The sequence below is a fragment of the Pristiophorus japonicus genome, chromosome 5 (assembly GCF_044704955.1).
Source record: "Pristiophorus japonicus isolate sPriJap1 chromosome 5, sPriJap1.hap1, whole genome shotgun sequence".
NCBI classification, from domain to species: domain Eukaryota; kingdom Metazoa; phylum Chordata; class Chondrichthyes; family Pristiophoridae; genus Pristiophorus; species Pristiophorus japonicus.
The window spans coordinates 184772579-184778578 of record NC_091981.1 but is presented as its reverse complement, the minus strand read 5'-3'; positions in this window follow the sequence as shown (position 1 = coordinate 184778578).

Below are 6000 nucleotides of genomic sequence, written 5' to 3'. Positions count from 1 at the left end.
TTCCTTTTCTTGCAGTGATGGACCATCAATGGAAGGATCAATGCTAATTTCTGCTGATCTCAGTAAGAACAGGTCAAAGTCATTAGCCTCCAAGTCACACACCATCCTGACTTGGCTATATAGCGTCATGTTAAAAGCTGGAATTCCCTGTTCAATATAATCATGGGGGTGCCATCAACACTAAGACCATAGAGGTAAATGAAGTGGCTTCTCAAGGTAACTCAAGATGGCAATAAATGCAGCCTTACAATGTCACCCATATCCTGTGTACACAAAAGAAACTAGAACTCCATCAAACAATGATTCTGTCACTTTTTAAATTCTGGTAACAGCTGACACAAGAGCAGCGATAGACTCCTGAAGCAAGCCTGTTTGGGCCCCAAAGACCCCTTAGCAGGTCCTACTTAGCAGGCATCCTAGGTGCGTTGATATACCCTTTGGAATTTCAGCATGGTCAGTGGTACAAGTAGCCAGTGGGCAGAAGTCTCACCACACTGAGTTATGACAGTCCTGCAGGCTTTGAGGAAATTCAGTATCAATACTATCATAGACTAATATGAAACAACCTGCCTGGTCCATCCTTTAGGACATCTATTGCTGGAAAATCTGAACCAGAGTGGAATAAACCAACCCCATGAACTCCATTTATATGACTTACCTTTTATTTAAAATAAATTATACATAGCTATGATTTTTGGTATATCATCTCATCTTTGAATTCTGATGGCATACATGGCCTTTCTCTCATTTTTTTCCATTCTTATTTTATTATCTCCTAATTACTCCAAGATATCCAGTGTTCTTTTTGCAAGCTAAGATTTTCACCCTTTTATACAAACCTAACTCTCAGTCACTCACTATTTTACTGGCAAACTGTTCCAGAATCTCCCTATTCTTGGGGAGCTATGCAGGAAATTGAAACTACTAATTTTTCTGTTTGGGGGCAAGGGTTGTTGCAGAAACATAGAGATTTATTAAATATAGCAGTGAGGTGGGTCCACCCAGAGCCATCTGCTGAAACTAGTCGATCTCCCGACGCATGGGCCCCTTGAAATTCTCTCACGGACCCCTGGGAGCCGTGGACCCCCAGTTGAGAACTCCTGCTTTGAAGATCATCTCTTCCAACAACAACTTGTATTTATATAGCGCCTTTAATAGAATCATGGAATCATAGAATGGTCACAGCACAAAAGGAGACCATGAGGCCCGTCGAGCCCTTGCCGGCTCTCTGCAAGAGCACTTCCGCTAGTTCCACTCCCCCGCCCTTTCCCCATAGCCCCCCTGCAAGCTTTTTCCTTCAGGTACTTATCTTTTGAAAGCTACGATTGAATCTACCTGCACCACCCTTTCAGGCAGTGCATTCCAGATCCTAACCACTCGCTGCGGAAAAAAGTTTTTCCTCATGTCACCTTTGGTTCTTCCACCAATGGGAACAGTTTCTCTCTATCTATTCTGTCTAGACCCCTCATGATTTTGAACACCTCTATCAAATTCCCTCTCAACCTTCTCTGCTCTAAGGAGAACAACCCCAGCTTCTCCAGTCTATCCATGTAATTAAAGTCCCTCATCCCTCGAACTATTCTCGTAAATCTTTTCTGCAGCCTCTCTAAGGCCTTCACATCCTTCCTATTGTGCAGTGCCCAGAATTGGACACAATATTCCAGTTGAGGCCGAACCAGTGTTTTATAAACTTCTTGCTTTTGTACTCTATGCCTCTATTTATGAAGCCCAGTATCCCGTATGCTTTAACCACTTTCTCAACCTGCCCTGCCACCTTCAACAATTTGTGCATATATATCCCCAGGTCCCTCTGTTCATGCACCCCCTTTATAATTGTACCCTTTAGTTTATATTGTCTCTCCTCGTTTCCTACCAAAATGTATCACTTTGCATTTTACTGCGTTAAATTTCATCTGTCATGTGTCCACCCATTCCACCAGCTTGTTTATGTCCTCTTGAAGTTTATCACTGTTCACTATACTTCCAAGTTTTGTGTCATCTACACATTTCGAAGTTGTGCTCTGTACACCCAATTCCAAATCATTCGTATATATCAAGAAAAGCAGTGGTCCTAGTGTCGACCCCTGGGGAACACCACTGTGTACTTTCGTCCAGTCCGATAAACAACCGTTCACCACGACTCTCTGTTTCCTGTCACTTAGCCAATGTCTTATCCATGCTGCCACTGTCCCTTTTACTCAGTGGGCTTCAACTTTGCTGGCAAGCCTATTATGTGGCACTTTATGAAACGCCTTTTGGAAGTCCATGTACACCACGTCAACCACATTGCCCTCATCAACCCTCTCTGTTGCCTCATCAAAAAAACTCAATCAAGTTAGTTAAACACGATTTGCTTTTAACAAATCTGTGCTGGCTATCCTTAATTAATCCACACGTCCAAGTGACTGTTAATTTTGTCCCGGATTATCATTTCTAAAAGCATCCCCACTCCCAGGGTTAAACTGACTAGCCTGTTATTGCTGGGTTTATCCTTACACCCTTTTTTGAACAAGGGTGTAACATTTGCAATTCTCCAGTCCTGCTATGAAGATAATCTCTCCCAACAACAACATCTTGTATTTGTATAGCGCCTTTAACATAGCAAAACATCCCAAGGTGCTTCACAGGAGCATTACACCAAAATTTTACACTGAACCACACAAGGAGATATTAGGGCAGATGACCAAATTTAGTCAAAGTGGTAGCTTTTCAGGAACGTCTTAAAGAAGGAAAGAGAGGTAGAGAGGCGGAAGGGTTTATGGAGGGCGTTCTAGAGCTTGCAGGCCCATGCAGCTAAAGACACGGCCACCAAAGATTGAGCGAGTAAAATCAGGGATGCTCAAGAAACCAGTATTCGAGGAGCGTAGATATCTCCGAGGGTTATGGGGCGGCAAAAGAACAGAGATAGCGAAGTCATGGAGGGATTTTAAAATAAGGATGATAATTTTAAAATAGAGTGTTGCTTAACTGAGAGCCAATGTAGGTCAGCGAACATAGGGGCGATGGGTGAATGGGATGATGCAAGTTAGGACATGGGCAGCAGAGTTTTAGATGACCTCAGTTTTACGGACGGTAGAATGTGAAAGGCCAGCCAGGAGTGCATTGGAATAGTCAAGTCTAGAAGTAACAAATGCATAGGTGAAGGTTTCAACAGCAGATGAGTTGAGGCATGGGCGGAGTCGAGCGATGTTACGGAGGTGGAAATAGGCTGTCTTAGTGATGGCGTGGATTTGTAGTAGGAATCTCATTTCAGGGTTAATTATGACACCAAGGTTGCAAACAGTCTGGTTCAGTCTCAGACAGATGCTAGGGAGAGGGATGGAGTCGGTGGCTATGAAATTGAGTTCGTGGCGGAGACCAAAGACAATGGCTTCGGTCTTCCCAATATTTAGTTGGAGGACATTTCTGCTCCTCTAGTACTGGACTAATTGTCGGACAAGTGGTCTGACAATTTAGAGACAGTGGAGGGGTCGAAAGAACCAGCCGTGTGTCATCAGCGCACATATGAAAACTGACGACGTGTTTTCAGATGATGTCGTTGAGGGGCACCATGTAGATGAGAAATAGGAGGGGGCCAAGGATAGATCCTTCGGGACACCAGAGATAACGATGCTGGAGTGAGAAGCGAAGCCATTGCAGGTGATGCTCTGGCTACGATGAGACAGATAAGAATGAAATCAGTCCCACCCAGCTGGATGACGGTGGAGAGGCTTTGGAGGAGGATGCTGTGATCAACCATGTCAAAGGCTACAGACAAGTTGAGAAGGACGAGGAGGGATAGTTTACCTTTATCACAGTCACAAAGGATGTCATTTGTGACTCTGATAAGAGCCGTTTCAGTACTGTGGCAGGAGTGGAAACCTAATTGTAGGACTTCAAACATGGAATTCTGGGAGAGCTGGGCACAGATTTGGGGATCGACCACAAGTTCTAGGACTTTGGAGAGCAAAGGGAGGTTGGAGATGGGGCGGTAGTTTGCAGGGACGGAGGGATCAAGAGTTGTTTTTTTGAGGAGAACCAACGGTCTAGTGAGAATGAGGAACTAAAAGAAATTAGTGTTGGTAAAAAAAAATAGTATTGGAGAAATTAATGAGACTGAAAGCCGATAAATTCCCTGGACCTGATGGCCTACATCCTAGGGTTTTGAAAGAGGTGACTATGGAGATAGTGGATGCAATGGTTGTCATCTTCCAAAATTCCATAGATTCCAGAACGGTTCCTGCGGATTGGAAGGTAGCAAATATAACCCCGCTAATTAAGAAAGGACGGAGAGAGAAAACAGGGAACTACAGACCAGTTAACCTGACATCAATAGCAGGGAAAATTCTAGAATCTATTATTAAGGATGTGGTAACAGGGCACTTAGAAAAGAATCATAGGATTGGGCAGAGTCAACACGGATTTATGAAAGGGAAATCATGTTTAACAAATCTGTGAGAGTTTTTTGAGGTTGTAACTAGCACAATAGATAAGGGGGAACCAGTGGATGTGATGTATTTGGATTTTCAGAAGGCATTCGATAAGGTGCCACACAAGAGGTTATTAAACAAAATTAGGGCTCATGAGATTGGGGGTAATATACGAGCAGGAATTGAGGATTGGTTAATGGAAAGAAAACAGAGAGTAGGAATAAACGGGTCATTTTTGGGTTGGCAGGCTGTAACTAGTGGGGTACCGCAAGGATCAGTGCTTGGGCCTCAGCTATTCACAATCTATATCAATGCTTTGGATGAGGGAACCAAATGTAATATATCCAAGTTTGCTGATGATACAAAGATAGGTGGAAATGTAAGTTGTGAGGAGGATGCAGAGAGGCTTCAAGGGGATATATCCATTTTGGTAGGAAAAATAAAAAAGCAAAGTATTTTTTAAATGGTGAGAGATTGGGAAAGATTGGTGTTCAGAGGAACCTTGGTGTCCTTGTCGAAGAATCACTGAGAGTTAACATGCAGGTACAGCAAGCAATTAAGAAAGGAAATGGTATGTTGGCCTTTATTACAAGAAGGTTTGAACATAAGAGTAAAGATATCTTACTGCAATTATATAGGGCCCTTTATATAGGGCCCTGGTGGGACCACACCTAGAGCATTGTGTACAATTTTGGTCACCTTACCTAAGGAAGGATATACTTGCCATAGAGGGAGTACAACCAGACTGATTCCTGGGATGGGGGACTGTCCTATGAGGAGAGATTGAGTAGACTAGGCCTATATTCTCTGGAGTTTAAAAGAATGAGATGCAATCTCATTGAAACATACAAAATTCTTACAGCGCATGAAAGGGTGGATGCATGGAGGATATTTCCCCTGGCTGGGGAATCTAGAATCAGGGGTCACAGTCTCAGAATAAGGGGTCGGCCATTTAGGACTGAGATGAGGAGAAATGTCTTCACTCAGAGGGTGGTGAATCTTTTGAATTCTCCACCTCAGAGGACTGTGGATCCTCAGTCATTGAGTATCTTCAAGACAGAGATCAATAGATTTTTGGATATTAAGGGAATCAAAGGATATGGGGATAGTGCAGGAAAGTGGAGTTGAGGTAGAAGATCAGCCATGATCTTACTGAATGGCGGAGCAAGCTCGGTGGGCCGAATGGCCGACTCCTGCTCCTATTTCTTATGTTCTTAACCGTTAACAATATCCACTAACATGGGAGCCAGAAAAGGAAATCGGGTAGTCAGCTGTTCAGTGCGAATAGGTAATTGGTTCAATGGAGTAGGAAGTGGGTCTCAGAGACTATGAGCTCAGAGAGGGCATGAGATCGGAAAGAAACTGGAGAAGATGTGAGTTCAGGGCTAGGGCAAGGGGGAACCTTAGAGGAAGTTTGGTCCGGTGGGCGAGGGGAAGGAATGGAAGTGGCAGAGGCAACTGATCTGGTGGTCTCAATCTTCGTGACAAAGAGCTCTTTGCACTTGTTGTTGGAGGCTGAGAAGACAGGGAAGAGGGGTTTAAGAAAATGGTTTGCAGTAGCGAAAAGAAGCCCGGGGTTATTTTTGCATTC